Source organism: Hemicordylus capensis, chromosome 2 (genome assembly GCF_027244095.1).
Source record: "Hemicordylus capensis ecotype Gifberg chromosome 2, rHemCap1.1.pri, whole genome shotgun sequence".
NCBI classification, from domain to species: domain Eukaryota; kingdom Metazoa; phylum Chordata; class Lepidosauria; order Squamata; family Cordylidae; genus Hemicordylus; species Hemicordylus capensis.
In genome coordinates, this window is record NC_069658.1 from 258,615,370 (window position 1) to 258,631,810 (window position 16,441).

Here is a 16,441-nt window from a genome sequence, read left to right on the forward strand (position 1 = left end):
GGAACAGGCAGAATAAGCTCAGCTGGTAACAATATACTTATAAGAGATGTACATATCAGGTGGTATAGAAATATGATAAATAAATAAATATAAGGAGAGCTGTTCTGGCCTTTACTCTCCCAAGCTTCTTGCTTGCTTCAAATTCCTCCATCTTTTGCAGTATGTGAAAGAAACTGGTCTATATTTGGAAATATACCAGATCAATAAATGAATGAAAATGTGAAAAGGTAGGCTTGTCTCAATCCAGACAATTCAGTTTTCATATCTAATTAAGATGATAAAATTGAAGGATCAAAAGCAGAAGAAACTGCTGGTAATGATAGCTCAGAAAATGAGATTGATTAGACAAAGCTTCTTGTGGCAAAATTGTATTTCAGAAGCCTTCACCTCCCCCTTTCATTTTTCTGAAAGTGACAGGAAGCTCATCACTGCAGCAATGACACAATCATTAATAGTGATGGCGCCTCTGTGAGCTTGGTAGAAGCAGGGACGTTGTTTTGGAATGCATGGGGTGAATGTGCTTGCCCCACTCTTCAATTGGAAGGGCGCTATATTGTATCTAAGCCAGTTTTAACTTTTTGCCTACTTCTCTTAAACAGTTTTTGACTAATTATGAGAAGCAGGCAAAAAGTTAATGTTGAAAATAGAAGAAACTGGCTTGTAGAGATATTGAATTCCTTGGAGTTCAGCAGATTGCAGTCCATTGGTAACACAAAATATGCATATATTTCAGTTTCCCCCAAAATTTAATTCCCCCGCCCCCCCCGCCCAACAACCCCCAGGGTGTTTTTTTCATGATTTCATAATTTCTGGAAATTTTGCATTTCTAGAAGGGACCTTGGAGGCCTTCTAACCCCTGCTCAGTGCAGGGAACTGCTACAGATGTACCAGTTCAACTCGTGTTTGAAAACCTTTCGTGAAGAAGAGCCCACCACTGCACGAGGCAGACTGTCTCCACTATCAAACAGCTCTTACAGTTAAGAAGTTCTTTCTAGTGCCTGGCCTAAATCTGCTTTCTTGCCATTTTAAACCCATTGGTTCTAATCCTGCCCTCAGGATCAATTTAGAACAAGTCCTCTCCTCCTTTTGTGTGACAGACCTTTAGACATTGAAGATGGCTGTCATATCTCTCCTCAGTCTTTTCTTCTGCAGGTTAAACGTACCAAGCTCCTTCAACCGTCTTTGTTGCTCTCCTCCGACCCTGTTTCAGTTTACCAATGTCCTCATTGAAATGCAAGGCTGGAATTGGACACAATATTCCAAGTGAGGTTTGATCGGTACAAAACAGAGTGGAATTGTTACTACTTGTGAGCTGGCCACTATGCATCTGATAATGCGAGCCAAGATTGCATTTATGCTTTTTTGGCAGCTGCATCACACTGCTGGCTCATGTTCAACTTGTCCACTGAACCATCTAGGTCCCTTTCATATGTACCTCTGCCCCACCAGATCTCTGCCCACCCCACCCCACCCCACCCCACCCCACCCCCATCCTGTACCTGGGCATTTAATTTTTCTTACACAAATGCAGGACTTTGCATTTCTTTCTGTTGAACTTCATCTTGTTGGTTTGGGTCCAATATTCAAGCCTGTCCAGAGTCTATCTTCTAAGCGTTAGCTGTCCCCCTGCTGCCCCCACAAGCTTGGTGTCGTATGCAGATTTGATACACATTCTCTTGACTCCCCACTCCAAGTCATTCATGAAAATGTTGGACAGCACAGGGCCCAGAACAGAGCCCTGGGGCACTCCACTTGATACATCCCTCGTTTAATTTATCAATTTAAATGTACATATAGATGATTTGGGTATTGGTGCCTTTCTAGGACAACTTACATTTTAAAGCTACCCTTCATGATTAGAAGGCTTTAATATTTTTCTATTTCATTCTCTATAATGGTGAAATACAAAACTAAAAGAGACAGAAAACATCCTTCATGTCCTTAATGGTGTAGCATAGTCACTAAGCAAATGGGCAGCTGTGAACAAGACAGCTCCTGTTTCAAATCATGCCTCTACCATTAACTCACTAGGTAGCTTTAAGCAAGCCACTTACTATTTCTTTCTCAGTCCCCCCTCCGCAATGTAAGTGTAGTACTAACCTATTTTACAGGGTTCTTTGTAAGGATTAGGAGGGGGATTGAAAATAAAAATGCTAATATTATAATGCCCTTGTACAAATCTATGGTGCGGCCACATCTGGAGTACTGCGTACAACTTTGGTCACCGTATCTTAAGGAGGATATTGTAGAACTGGAAAAGGTGCAGAAGAGGGCAACCAAAATGATCAGGGGCCTGGAGCACCTTCCTTATGAGGCTAGGCTACAGCATCTGGGCTCTTTAGCTTGAAAAAGAGGTGGCTAAGGGGACACATGATCAATTTTAAGGTATACAATTATTCATGGAGTAGAGAGGGTGGACAGAGATAAATTTTTCTTCCTGTCTCACAACACAAGAACCAGGGGTCACTCCATGAAACTGAAGGTTGGGAAATTTAGGACCGACAAGCAGAAGTACTTTTTCCACACAGTGCATAATTAATCTATGGAATTCCTTGCCATGGGATGTGATGTCCACCAGCTTGGATGGCTTTAAAAGGGGTTTAGACATGCATGGAGAACAGGTCTATCAATGGCTACTAGACTGGTGGCTGTGGGCCATCTCCAGCCTCAGAGGCAAGATGCCTATCAATACCAGTTGCTGGGGAGCAACAGCAGGAGAGCGAGCATGCACAACTCTCTTGCCTGTGGGCTCCCCAGAGGAATCTGGTGGGCCACTGTATGAAACAGAATGCTGGACTAGATGGGCCTTGGGCCTGATGCAGCAGGGCTGTTCTTATGTTGTGATTACAACAATAATGTAGATGTGGAGCACTCTGTAGCCATGTAAGTACCATACAAGTGCTGAGAATTTTTAACCTGCAGCTTCGCTGACAATAGCTTGCCCATATTTTGTAAAATTGGGCTTCTCCCTTAAAGTTGGCAACCCTAATTAAAATATAATGGAAATGCTCTTACTCTGTGTAATATTTCAAATTGCAGTGTCTTATCCAGAGTCTTATGACAGCCATTTTGTAGAACTGAATGTTTTTGAGCACCCAGCAGTCTGGCAGAACAAATCTGTGTGAGGGGAGTGGTGTAGGGAAGGATACTTATTTTCCTCTTCTATGCGGTGATTTTTTATCTCTGGCCAAATCGTGATTTCCACAGGCTGACATTAGTGGAGTAATGTTGTGGATGCTTGCTAGGGATGTGTACGAACTGAGGCTCGTGCACAGGTTCAGTGTTGAACCAGTTTAGACAATGTCCGAACGAGTTTGCCACTGGGGTGGGGGGGGAGAGTGGCGAGTAGGTGCAGTGCTAGTGGGCACATGGCATCTGTGCATGTGCAGATGTCATGTGTGTGCTGGCACCACACAGGGGTTCTTGGGGGAGTACAGTCACAGCAGGAAGCTGCATGGGGCAGCAGAGAGCAGGTAAGGATCTGAGAGGTTAAGGGAGCACTTAAGGCAGGCTCCAGAGACGTACTTGCTTGGCTGGGCTTCCTTAGCCTCTTTTTGCCTGTGTGTGAAAATAGCCCCAATAACTCGAGGGAGACTGTCGTGCATTTATTTGAACATGGGATTGCACTGATCCGGTGGCATAGGAATATGGCCCCCAGCTCCCCACACACAGACAAATGTAGGAGTAGGGAGATTCTGTGTTGAAATAGTTTATTTCAACTATTGTCAGAGGACACATCTACACTACACATCTGATTTGGTTTAAGTGTCATGGCTTCCCCTAGTGAACCCTGTGAACAGTTGTTTGGGAACACTGCTAAGAATTCTGTCTCAGACAGCCTTAACCCCCCACCCACACCCTCACACACACAGACAAAACTACAGCTCCCAAAGTGCTCTGGGGAGAGGGAATAAATATCAGTTTAAGGCTGCAGGTACACTCTGTCATTCGGCCCTTACTCGCCGGTTTCTATAGGGCAGCACCATCCTGTGGCAAAAGTTCAAACTGCAATAGATTACTATGATTTGAACCAAGACAGCTCCTAAGTAGTACTACCAGCATGCTAGGGATCCTAGCATATGCAGGTAAAATAAAGTGAATTTGAGACAGTATTTTTCCCCCCTTCCGTGCATTGCTTATTCTGTCTTTGAGCAATGAAGTGCTCCAGAGTCAACAGGACATATGGGGCAAGCTGTCAACGCTGAGCTTGACCAACATTTGTGTGTGTGTGTGCCTGATGTACACCTATTTTCCCCTGAGTAAGCTTGGCGGGTGAGTGGGAGTTAAGGTACGTCTGGAAGGTTGGAATGTGCTCGAAATGTGATTTGGCGTCTGAATCGCAGCACAATCCCTTTAAAACTGAGGGCTTCCACAGTCCTTTTAACATGGAGGAGAGCAAGTAGGTGCATGCCTGTGGCGCTCTCCCCCAGCTGGTACCACATGGGGCATCTGGGGGAGAGTGCTGCCGGCACCGGCATGCGTTGACAGCTGGGGGGAGTGCTGCGAGTAGACAATACTGAGCTAGATGGATGGACCAATGGTCTGACTGGGTGGAACACGGCTTCCTATGTTCCTATAATGGAACTCTGGCATTCTTCCCATAGAGCAAAAGACCGAGCGTGTGATCTTCATCATGCGTCAGTCCTGAGACCACTTGGGATAGGCCCATAATCATCATGGCCACTATGAACTCCTAAGTTGCCCCTGACAACCCAGTCCCAAAATGGACATTGAAGTCCCTCACCAACAACAACCTGGTCCACTCCAATGCCAACTCAGCAACCAGGTCCGTCAGCTCAGTTAGGGACTCTGTTGGACAACAGGGTGGTCAGTATACCAACAGAAGTCCCAACCTATCCTTGGTCCCTAGACTTGGGAACACACATTCAATATAGCCCAACTCCCTGGCAACAGGGATCCTGATAAGGGAGATAGTATTCTTATAGACCACAGCCGCCCCACCTCCCTGCCCACATCCTCTCACCTGCTCCACCATGGAGTAACCCACTGAGAGGAGCTGGGACCAAACTGGGCCACTAGCCTCTCCCGACCAGGTCTCCGTAATGCACACCAGGTCGGCACCTTCATCCAAGGTCAAATCATGGATGATCTCAAGCTTATTTTGGACTGACCTGGCATTACAAAGTAATATGGCAAGGTTCTGTGGGTTGAAGGCATTGCTCTCCAAGGTTAAAGAGGTAGAAGGCCTGATTGAGGGGGAAACCACGGTTTAGTAACCATCATTACTAAACTCCCTTCCCCTAATATAACATGCTGATCTATCAGTACCTAATCTTGGTCGATTCACCACCACCACTGGAATGGCTGCCCCAGAGAGAGGGGCAAAAAATGTCTGGGGTTATAAAAGAATCCATGTTTTGCATCAGTTTTTTGGGACAAATTCAAACTTGGGGTAAAGCCTACTGTCTGAGAAAGCTCCTGCAGGTGTAAACCAGCCCAGGGGCCAAGTTTTACATGTACAGTTGCAGAATCAAGAGATAGTACTTCACCACTTCAAGCCATAGGAAGGAGTTTATGTTCAAGTGCTACTCCATGCACGTAGGGAAAAAAGCAATCCAGGAAGAAAACAAAACTAATTCCTTCTGCTTAACATGCTAGCTCCCCCACCCCTCTCAAGGGCTTTTAAAACAAATAGAGAAGCATTCAGACATAGTAACCTCCACCTACAGATTAAAGTGATATACTCTAGAAAAAGCTTTATTCCTGGATTCTGCTGCAGATGTACTTGACCTTAAGAAGGAAACTTGCAAATTGTACGACTGCTGTACTTGCTTTTCTAGGAAGTGCTGGATACCTTAGGCAGTGAATAAGTAAAGAGAGAAATGATCAGGTATAGAGAGCTGATGCATTCCCCCTCTCCTGCAAGACCTAAGGGTTTTTGTTTTCCAGTTGCATCCCTTCAAACCCATGAGATCCCACCTTAACCTTTCCATCTTTAAATCAATTCGGCTTCATTCTGCTCCCAGAGAAATCCAGAAAGCTATCCTTCCCTTTGCTTACTGTTCTCCAGAAGGGCCCAGGAATCTCGGCTCCTGTCCTCACTCACCCTAACCACTTAAGACCCAGTTGTTCTCCTTGAAAAGAACTCGGGAGTCTTCTCTGATTCATCCTTGTAAGTCATTAGACCCATTTTCCTCCCAGGAGTCTTAGGTCTCGCTCAGGGCTTGGACAAGCTTGGCCCTTCAGCTGTTGTTGAACTCAAACCATCTGATGAGCCACTGTGTGAAACAAGATGTTGGACTAGATAGGCCTTGGGCCTGATCCAGCAGAACTGTTCTTATGTTAAGAATAAATTGTGTCTGGGGCTGGCGGGAGTTATAGTTGAACAACATCTGGAAGGGCAAGTTTGCAGTCCAGGTCTAGCTTATGGAACCTTTTCACATCCAGCTTTTAGTTTGCATCTCCTCCAGAATGGAGATGTGTGTTCACATATTGGCCAAATTTACGCCCGGGTCCCTGCGAGCTATCGGGGAACACCAAACACACAATCCGAGTTCATCATGCATTAGAGTGTAGCCTGATTTATATCCTGGGTAAAAATTACACTTTTTGCGTTGTTGGGGTGGGGGACTTCGAACTCATGGAAAAGCCTTGCAGAAAACCTGTGATAAAGCCAGCTGGCTGGGAAAGCTGAGGTGATAAAACTGTCTAAGCCGCATTGTTTCAAACAGGAAGTGGGAGCCCACACTGTAGCAATTTCCTGTTCTGAGCAGGGAGACAGACTATACCAGCAATTTTCAAACTTCTTTTCTTGCAACCCTGTTGAACGACTTATGCCCATGACCCAAAAGAATAATTTCTTTTCATAAGAGTTTTCATAAAATCACGGTAGGGCAACAACACATGCTATTTGAATGACTTAATATTTTAACTGAAACATTAGAGATAGACATTACTTATAAAATGTTTTAAATACTGTACTGAAGAGGAACTGGCTAAGTGTCACTTATCTAATGTGATGGGTCATAAAATCTTTAATATCGAAGGGAACCAGTGTCTAATATCCCACAACCAAGTACTTGGCTGTGACTTGTCCTTTGCAAACCACTGGACTAGAAGACCATCAAGGTCCCTTCGAACTCTAATGTTGTATGATTCTGTAACTAAAAACAAACTAGGGAGCACTCCACACAGTAGGCTTTACAGCAATTTTTTGGGGAGGCTTTACTGAGAACTCAAAGTTATCCCCAAAAAAAGATGCAAAAAGTGGATTTTGTTTTACCCTGGATATAAATCGGTTTGTACTCTAATGTGCAGTGAAAAACCTGAATTGTGTGTGAAGAGTTCCCTGATAGTTCATAGGGACTTTGGGGTAAATCTGTCCGATATGTGAACGCACACCCTCCATTCTGGGCTTTAAAAGCCCCATGTGAAAACTTCTAGGTGTCTAGGCAAAAATTTCTTAAGTGTCAAGGAGAAAACACTGGTTTTCCATGTTAGAGAGGTGATTGTTGTTGTTTGAAAGGAGGAAGATCCAGTCCTCTGATCCCCCACTTGCAGTTTGAAGAAATGCAGCTCAGACCTCTCCAAGTGAGAACTAGGTCTTAGGGCTAAAGCAGCTGGAAGCAGGAATCAGTGATTTGATCTCCTCCTAAACTTTTCATTTTTATCTCAAAGCATCCTTCAGGGAGAGAGTTGCCATGCCCCCCTGGGATTCCCAGATTTTAGGCTTCTCACCCAGATTGCTTAGCCCACCCAGATTCACCTGGATTTCAGCTTTCATTTAAAGGAAAGTTTGGGAGTGAGGGAGAAGCTAAGGTCTAGAAACCTTGTAGAAGTGGAGTTATGGAGCAAAACGTGCAGTCGCTATTTCTGCTCAAAAATTATTTTCAAGCCAATTTTTATAATATGCAAAATATGCAAAATAGGCACCTGGATTTGGAAAGCCAGAATATGGCAACTCTAGGAGAGGGGACGCATATAATTATATGATGCTTCCTACTTTGCTCTCCCCACTTCTGAGATTGTAAAATTCTCACAGGTAGGTTCCAGACCTACCAAAAAATAAAAAATAAAAACCCTGGAAAATTTATTACTTTCTGGGAAAACTCTCTCTTTGGAAAGCATGGGGAATAAGACTTTATAGAGTCTGTGCCTCTCAAGATGAGAGTCACAGCAAGCTAAGACACTGAGATGCTTGCAAACCGCAAGTCCTCACAGACTCACACACGGACTGAAGTGAAACTCCCAAACCAAACCCCAGAAGATAGAAACATGTCATTCTCGCAGGTAGGTTCCAGACCTTGCCCAGGCTAGGGAGGTGCACGGAACCAGGCAGGGGTGGCTCAAAGGAGTGGGGACCAGTAGGACTTTAAGGGTGGGGGGTGCAATTATCCCCTCCCCCCACTTTCCCTCGCCAGCTCTGGGGTCCTGTAAAATCTTTCGGGGAGGCAGTGTACCTCCCAGCCACCCTTTCCCCTCTTTGGCCGGAAGTGGCTGGAATTATCGGGCACGTGTGCTCACGCTGGGCATGTGTGATGTGCACATGCATGCACCCAGCGAGCGCATGCGTGCCCGGTATTTCCGGCCACTTCCGGCCACAGAGGGGAAGGGGTGGCAGGGAGGTATGCTACCGCCCTAAAAGATTTTACAGGATTCCAGCTTTTTGGGGGGGGGGAGCGGGAGGAGGGGGTAAGTGCACCCTCCCCCACTCTTAAAGTCCTACCCCCGCCCACTGCCAAACTTTCAAACTGCCCAGTACCATAAACAAAACAAAATAAATCATTGCCCTGAGGAATGTGCAGGGAGGTACTGTCCATTAGGCAAGGGGAGACAGTTGTCTTCCGGCCCGCTGCCTCAAAGGGCCCCCCAGAAGCAAGTCACATGATCCATCCCACCAGCCTCCATCTGACCTGTTCTGGCTGCCTGAGGAGGGGGAAATGGATGGGGAGAATGAACAAGAAGGACAATAAATGAATGTGCCATTTGGAACTTGTTTGTGGCGATGGCATTTGTTTGCTTTATTTGTAACAAATGAAGTTAATGAACCCCGTTCATTTTGGTTTTCCATTTGTTATAAAACAAATGCACACCTCAGGGGCTCTTCCAGAGGGCAATAAAAAGTATTGAGAAAAGAGCTTGCAAGTAAGTATAAAGTGAGAGCTTACAGAGCATCCAAACATCGCTACAGGTTATCCTTGTCTTTTCCCTGCAGGATCCCACAGGGAGGTCACAAGGGCAGCACGTTCCTCACAAGTTCCTCACAGTGCCATCTGCTGGCCCACTCTTGCTTTCCATGATTAACCCACCACTTTACAAATTATTTTTCTGGTGAATGTGAGGGAAGCGTGGAAAGCCAGAGCTGCTAACATATTTTATGTCAATGTCCTTTATTTTCATTTCATTTCATTTCATTTAAGATTTATATGGTACCATTCTTCACATTTTGAATTCATGGCAGCTTACAAAAATTTTCAAAATACAATGTAGTACAATAAGACACAAGAAGGCTGTTCACACGACCAGTCAAAGCTGGGCAGGAGTTGGGAAAACCAGAGTAGAGAGGCTCGTGTGGAACCATGGGACCCACTCCTACCCTAGTGCTCCAGATGAGGGCTACCCAACAGTTGTACTTTGGTCTTAACCAAGGTAAGAGGGAGCAAGCCCCATCTTACCTCACAGCCCCAATCATGTGCGTGATCGGGGCTGTTTGCAGCACCTTCCATCAGCCCGGCTTGTTCTCCACCAGTGAGTGCTGCCTATAGAGCGGTCAGGGACAGGGAGCTGATGTATTGATGTAGGCAGCCTCTCCACTGTCCACATAATGCATTGTGGGATACTGGATGGCTGCCTCCTTTGGATCTCCGATAAGGACATCTCTACTGTGCCAATTGTGTGGATGCATGGCACAGCAGAGTGCAGGTGAGCTGTCAGTTGTATGGGGGAAGGCAGGTTGTGTCCTGCCTCCCCACCACCAGCCCTCCCTGGCCCCAGGTATAATGGTCGCAGGAAAAAACTTAATGGCAACTTTTTTAGCCACGAAGAGCAAGGATCAAGTGTGCAAGTGGGTGAACCCAATGATCTAAGGATTCTGTCCACATCCTCAGGTTGAACAGGCTAAAAATAAAAGAAAACCCTTGAAATAGCCAAATAATAGGACTTTGCTTTGGACTATCTGAAGCTGAATATGTGCACAACTTCTTTGGAACTGTGCAATGTGGCTGTTTCTAGTGCACCCAACCCTGTGCAATCCTGTACACTTCTAGTTCATGGGCTCTGCTTCCTTTATGGGAAATAGAGTCCTGTACTGCTTCATGTACTTCCCAGCCATGGCTGAGAAAGTGCATAGGGAGGACTGGATGGTGTGGTCCTTTCAAAGTTTTCCCCACAGAGCACTATAGGGAAAGGACTACATCTCCCAGTGCTCCCCACACACCTTCCCAGCTGTTATTGGAGCAATACAAGACTGTGCATAGAGGTTCTGCTATATTGGAAACATGCAGTCCTGGACAGCGCACTGAGTTAGCAGAGTTACCAGGATGTAGAGCAAGAGAAGAGAAGAGAAAAGAGAAAAGGAGACCTGGTCTTGTGGCACCAAGCATAACTTGTCCCACTCCCATTAGCTAAGAAGGGTCTGTCCTGGTTGCATTTGAATGGGAGAGCACATGTGAGCACTGCAAGATATTCCCCTCAGGGAATGGAACCGCTCTGGGAAGAGCAGAAGGTTCCAAGTTCCCTCCCTGGCAGAATCTCCAAGATAGGGCTGAGAGAGATTCCATCCTGCCTGCAACCTTGGAGAAGCTGTAGCCTGTCTGTGTGGACAATACTAAGCGAGATGGACATATGGTCTGACTTGGTATATGGCAGCATCCTACGTTCATACTCCTTTATTCACATATAGAGGCACTCAAAACCTTTAAGTTTCTTATTTGGCTTCAGACAGGTGAGATCTCAGTGCAAGACCGCTTCTGGATAGGTAGCAGCTCCCACTGGAGGAATCAGCTCTCACTTTTCTTTCTCCAATTCTTCCCTTGTTTTGCGTCCCTTAAAGGAGAGACCCACCGCTTGAGGGGATCTCGCAGTACTGGATGGCACGCTTGAAGAGGCTGCCTCTGCAAAGTTCTAAAGGGATGGTGTGCATCATCTGGGGTTGGTTAGTAGAGATACCGGAATGCAGAGCTACCCCTTTATTCACAGAGAAGGACCCAAAACATTATTTGAGTCTTCAATTATTTGGCTTCCGACATTCTGAATCCGTGGCGTAGGAAGGAAGCCCTGTAGCAGCCCATGTTCTGCACTGCATGAGGCCTCTCCACCCACCACCCCGACAAGCAGCTGCCCCCCCCTCCATTATCATGTGGGGGCCCAGCAGCACTGGCTGCTCTGCACCACCCCCTGCCTTGCCACCTCCTTTTTATGTGGTCATCATGGCTGCTGCCCCCACCCCACCTGACTCCTGCTCCTCCTCTTGCTTCTGTTGCCCACCTGTCACTTCCTGCCGGCTCCTGCTGGCGAGAAGTCAGAAGGTCGTTTCCTCTCTCATGCTACAAGAGAGCAAGCAACTCATCTGCCCTCTTGCTTGCACCATCCCTATGATCTACCTCTTCATGTTAAAGCTTCTCACCCTCAGCCTCTGGCTTCTGTCCCTGCTTCCTACAATCTACATGTTGAGAGCAGTGGCATAACTATAATAGGACAAGGGGAGGCAGTTGTCTGGGGGCCCACTGCCTCACATGACTCCCCCAGCCATGCACCCGCCCGGGCTTCCCTCAGTTGTAGTCATCCTCCGAAATTGATGTGAGTGTTAAGAACTGGAGCTACCAGAACAGCAGGTCTTTCTCTAGGACCATTAAATGACTTGTATCGTCCACAATTTTACAAAACCTTTAAAAAAATAATTTAGGATGATGTTCTATATAGGATTATGTTCTCTCTCTCTCTCTCTCTCTCTCTCTCTCTCCAATTTACTATGCTTTTTGTTACCACTATTCAGCCTCATTTAAGATTTCTTTACTTCATGAGCTGAGCTTCAGGGACAGGGGCCCCATTTTATAATCTTGTCTCTGGGCCCACTCCAACCTTGCTAAGCCCCTGGTTGGGAGTTTTAATTTTTACCCCCACATAATTAGCAGAGCACTAAAGAAGCTACCCACTTCAGTCACAGAGTAGAATGCAGAGTTTAGTTGTTGCAGCTATTTAGAGAAGACACATGGAGATTCTTGTAGAACTAAATACTAAGTATTTATTGGTGAAGAAAACTTTTAGATAGGAAAGACCTAAACCTATCTAAAGACCTATCTAATGAATAGGTAGGGAGATATAGATATAGATATATGTTTCCATCTATTATCTAAGAGGAAAGGAAGGGATTCTGACTCGGCGCCATAGGCAGATTAAGGCATAGGCAGTGGGGGCGCCTGCCTAGGGCGGCAAAAATTGAGGAGCGGCAACTTTTGGGGCTCCTCAAATTTCACCATGCCTCTTGGGTGGCGGCAGTGGCTGCAGGGAGGGGGTGTGTGAGGGGAAATCCCCCTCTTTGCCGATAAAAACTGCAGCTGCCACGGCAGGATGGGGTGCAGAGTTGGTGGCTGGCAGCAGGGAGGGTGGAGGGAAGAGTACCCCCTTTTCCTTTTCCTTTTCAAGTGCCATATAAATAACCTCAAAAAGGGGGCATCACCTGGCTCACCTCTCAACTCTGAAACCAAGCGAGCTCCCCCCTCATTTCAGGCTGTGTTTGCTGCCTGAACAGCGTTTATTTCACTTTCTCTCCCTCCAGTGTGTTGTGCCTCCATGGACTCTGCTGTAATAGAAGGGTATCTCTTACCAGAGAGAATTCCCAACAGGGACAAGTAAACAAGCTGTTTTGAACCAAGTATAAGCCATGCATGTTAAGGGGAGATAAGGAACCCAAGAGAACATATGGATGGTCCACATATTAGAAGAGCGCGCAGCAGACTTGAAGATGGCATGGCATGTGATCAGTTATTAAACGTGTTTGGGACACTCGGACTGGAAGTGGGGGAAGAAGTAGTAAGTGATGAAATTTTGGACCAATTGCAAGGTTACCCCTTATCTGTCCACCTCTTTTCTGGACAGTCTAAACTATGAAAGAGGGCTCTCAGGTGCCCAGTGAGATTTACAGCTTTCCCACCGGTGAGATGCATGTGCTGCACATATGAAGAGCAACACTCTACTCTCTGACAAGTACGGATCGTGACTTGAAAAAAAAAAAAATTCAGTGTCTGGCCAGCACTGCAGTGAAAGGCAGTGAAGCACAGTGGTAAGATTAACCTAGCAATGGATTTCATTTAATAACTTTTAGTCGGTAAGCTAAGGCATCTAGTGTGTGCGTGCTTGACAAGGAAAACAGGCACGGACTTCCTAACCTGGCTGCTCATGGGTGTCAAAGGATGTGTACATGCTTCTATAATGTTCCGCACTAATTTAGTGTGTGTGTTGGGGGAAGGATGTGGCAACATTAGGGTTAGTCCAATGGGGACTAACTGTGATAGCAGAATCACTATGAATTATATAAGATATAAAAAATGCTCACTTAAGACGATGCGAAGGCCTGGAAAACAACCAGGGAACAATAACCATTTATTTCCCTTTGGGGGGGGGTGTCTCTTATTTTGGAGGGTGGTTAAACCTGTGGGGTTTTTAAGCTGTTTTTGTTCCAGGCCTTCACATCTCTATGTTCACTTCTTGTTCATTTTTAAAAAATTGCTAAATAAAGCCCCAAGTGCCTTCTGTGGCAGCTAACTTATTGCTTTGTCTATTAATACTACCTGTCAGTTAAATTTTACTTTCAAATAGCAATCTTGTACTTGTACACCCCTACAACAAAACACTCTCCAAAAACCATAGCCCCTGAAGAGAACTGAAGGCAGTTCATGGAGAAGTCTATTGTCTTGGGTTTAGGGCAGTGAAACCTTGAGGGAGTGGAAAGGAAAAGACAGCATGAAGTGAGTTCCTTGTCTCCTCTCTTTCTCTCCAGGCACATTTGTTTTAGCCCTGCCTTCTACTGGGAAGAATTAACCTTTGCTCTGATGTCCTTCTGACCAAGAGCAACATTCTCTCTCTTAGACATCACAGAAGAAAGAAGCCAGACAAAAAGGTATGATACAGCCCTCTGCCTGCTCTCTCCAGATTCTTGTTACAAACCTTTATCATGCCCACCCTAAGCACCTTTTCCTCAGCTTTTCTGGATCTTTTCTATGTTCCTGTTCCATGTGAGCCCACAATTATCTTATAACACATGTTTCTTATTAGTTCCAAAGTGACTTGCTGTCCATTATTCTGCCCCTAGGATTCCTTGTATCATGGCCAGTTCATCTTCCTTTGAAAGCACTGAGATTTTCTCGAATGTCCACCCCCATTTCCAGTCTGGAATGCAAGAACTTGTGAACTTTGTTCAGAGCTTGCTGGAAACCAGAACAGACTCTAACATGTCAAAGAATACGCGGGCTCATATTGTGAGAGCATTGCAAGACATGAATACTGCCTTGCAGCTGCTAGATGGAGAGCTGAAGGCTGCTGATGCCAAATCTGTGGAGCTAAGTGCAAGAGTGAACACTTTGGAGGGTGAGAGAAGAGCACAGACACAGCATCTCCCTCAAGTGCAGATCCAACTGGATTCATATAGAAACTCTGAAGAGCAGTGCATAAAGATGTTGGAAATTATTCAAATAAATCATAAAGAAATGGAGCAGCAAATATCAGAAAAGCAAGAGGAAATCAGTGAAAATCAAGAGCTCAGAAACATTGGCATTGGGCTGTTGTTCATCCCTATTCTCAGAACAATCTCTGGTGAGTGACTTCTTGCTGATACGTAAGCTACAAAAGAGTAGTCCAGGCTGTGGTAATAGTTGTATATCATTCATCGCTACCAGGTGGCACTGTGTGGAGAGATAGGGAAGGTTTTGGAAAGGGAAGATTAAAGTTAGTTTCCATTTCAGCTCAACATGGGGTCCAGACCCTTTTCATCGCCACAAAGGCTGCATACATTGCACTAGAGACATTGGCCAACATCATGAGCAGTCTCCCAAAAGGCAACCCCAATGGTGCAATGACAGGGCTGCTGCGGAATGACTTTAAACCACTGGAGCACTGCACTGCTGCCTGGAAGCAGTTTACAGTCATTCCATGGCAGCACCATCATTGCACCATTGGGGCTGTCTTAAGTTGCACAGCAACCCTGGCCAGGTCTCTAACATCAACAGAAGGCTCCCCATCATGTCAGCCACTAAAAGTATTTTAGATGAGCTGAATTCGCTTGAACACTTGCATTTTTGCATAATGTATTTTTCCTTCCGCTACTTGTAGGGGAGTTGCAATGAGTTATGAAGGGTACTGATGTTTCGCTACCTTGTCCACCGGAAATCCTGCTCTGGCCTCTCTTCTCTCCATCCCAGTCTTTTGAGATTCCACTACACATTGCATAATCATAGTCTTAAATGCTAGTAGCTTTTTTAAAAGAAAAGAAAAACGGAGACTCTCTTTAGGTGAGATACAGAATTGTATGGAGTACCACCTCTGTGCTTGTGGAACAAATCAGTGGAAAATGGAATTTTGCTTGAAAGCAAACATTGGTTGCTTGTATCTTAACAGTTTAGTCTCGATATTCAATTGATTATATTTCACCACCCTGCTCAGTGGCTTCCAGGAGCCATAAAATGCTGAAGGTGTCTGTTGGAGGAAAACAAACCCAGAAAAGTGGGAAGGGAATTAATTCTACTGAGCGCCTATCCTGGAGTTGGGGCCATAGGGATGTAATGCCTTTAAAAAACGCTACTTTTTTCATGGACTAAAATATCTGGAAATGAGTTCACCACCCCCGCAATGTTCATGATATGTTGTATGACTTTATATGCCTAGTGGCCAGGCATTGTGGGTTAGGTGCATGTCTTCTCCCTTGTAGCTGCTTCCTCGCAACAAACCTCCTTGGAACACTGCAGTCCTCCTGCACATACATGGGGCTCCCTCTGAAGACCTCCAAAATCCTGCTCACTAGAAGACAAGAATAGTAGAAAATGCATATAAAATAATCTTGAGGCACAAAAAGAGTGGCAGCGTTTTATAAAATGATATACTGTATTGCTATAAAATATGGGAAATGGAGACTGGGAAAGACTGATGGGATAAGACATTATTTATTTATTACGTTTTTATACTACCAAATCATAAATTCAAGGCAGTTCTTTTTAAAAAGACAATGTAATAGTTAAAACAATTCAAGACAATTTAAAACTATCTGACTATTCAGGCTAAAAGGCAAGGGATGGGGTCGGGAGTGGGGAGGGGAGGGTGAAGCTGAGAGCCAAACAAAAACATTTTAAATTTAACATTTAGGAGCAGACAATGTACTTATATTACTAGCCACCATTCTAAAGTAATGGTTAATGAGTTCTGTGGTGTAATGTGAGCACTGCAGACCCACTCACGCTTCTGCGGAGCATGTCAACCAACAACGTGGCGGGGG

At 45.3% G+C, this 16,441-nt stretch overlaps 2 long non-coding RNA genes across 2 annotated transcripts in view; one reads left to right on the forward strand and one right to left on the reverse strand.

Annotated features, from left to right (window-relative positions):
• On the forward strand, positions 1-14,668 carry LOC128347182 (uncharacterized). Its single transcript, XR_008317425.1, has 3 exons — positions 1-227; positions 12,737-12,990; positions 13,958-14,668. It is a non-coding gene; the product is annotated as an uncharacterized LOC128347182 (long non-coding RNA).
• Positions 13,189-16,441, reverse strand: part of LOC128347181 (uncharacterized) — a 15,290-nt gene continuing 12,037 nt past the window's right edge. Inside the window, exon 4 of the long non-coding RNA XR_008317424.1 lies at positions 13,189-15,969. This is a non-coding gene — a long non-coding RNA (uncharacterized LOC128347181). The remainder of the gene's footprint in view (positions 15,970-16,441) is intronic.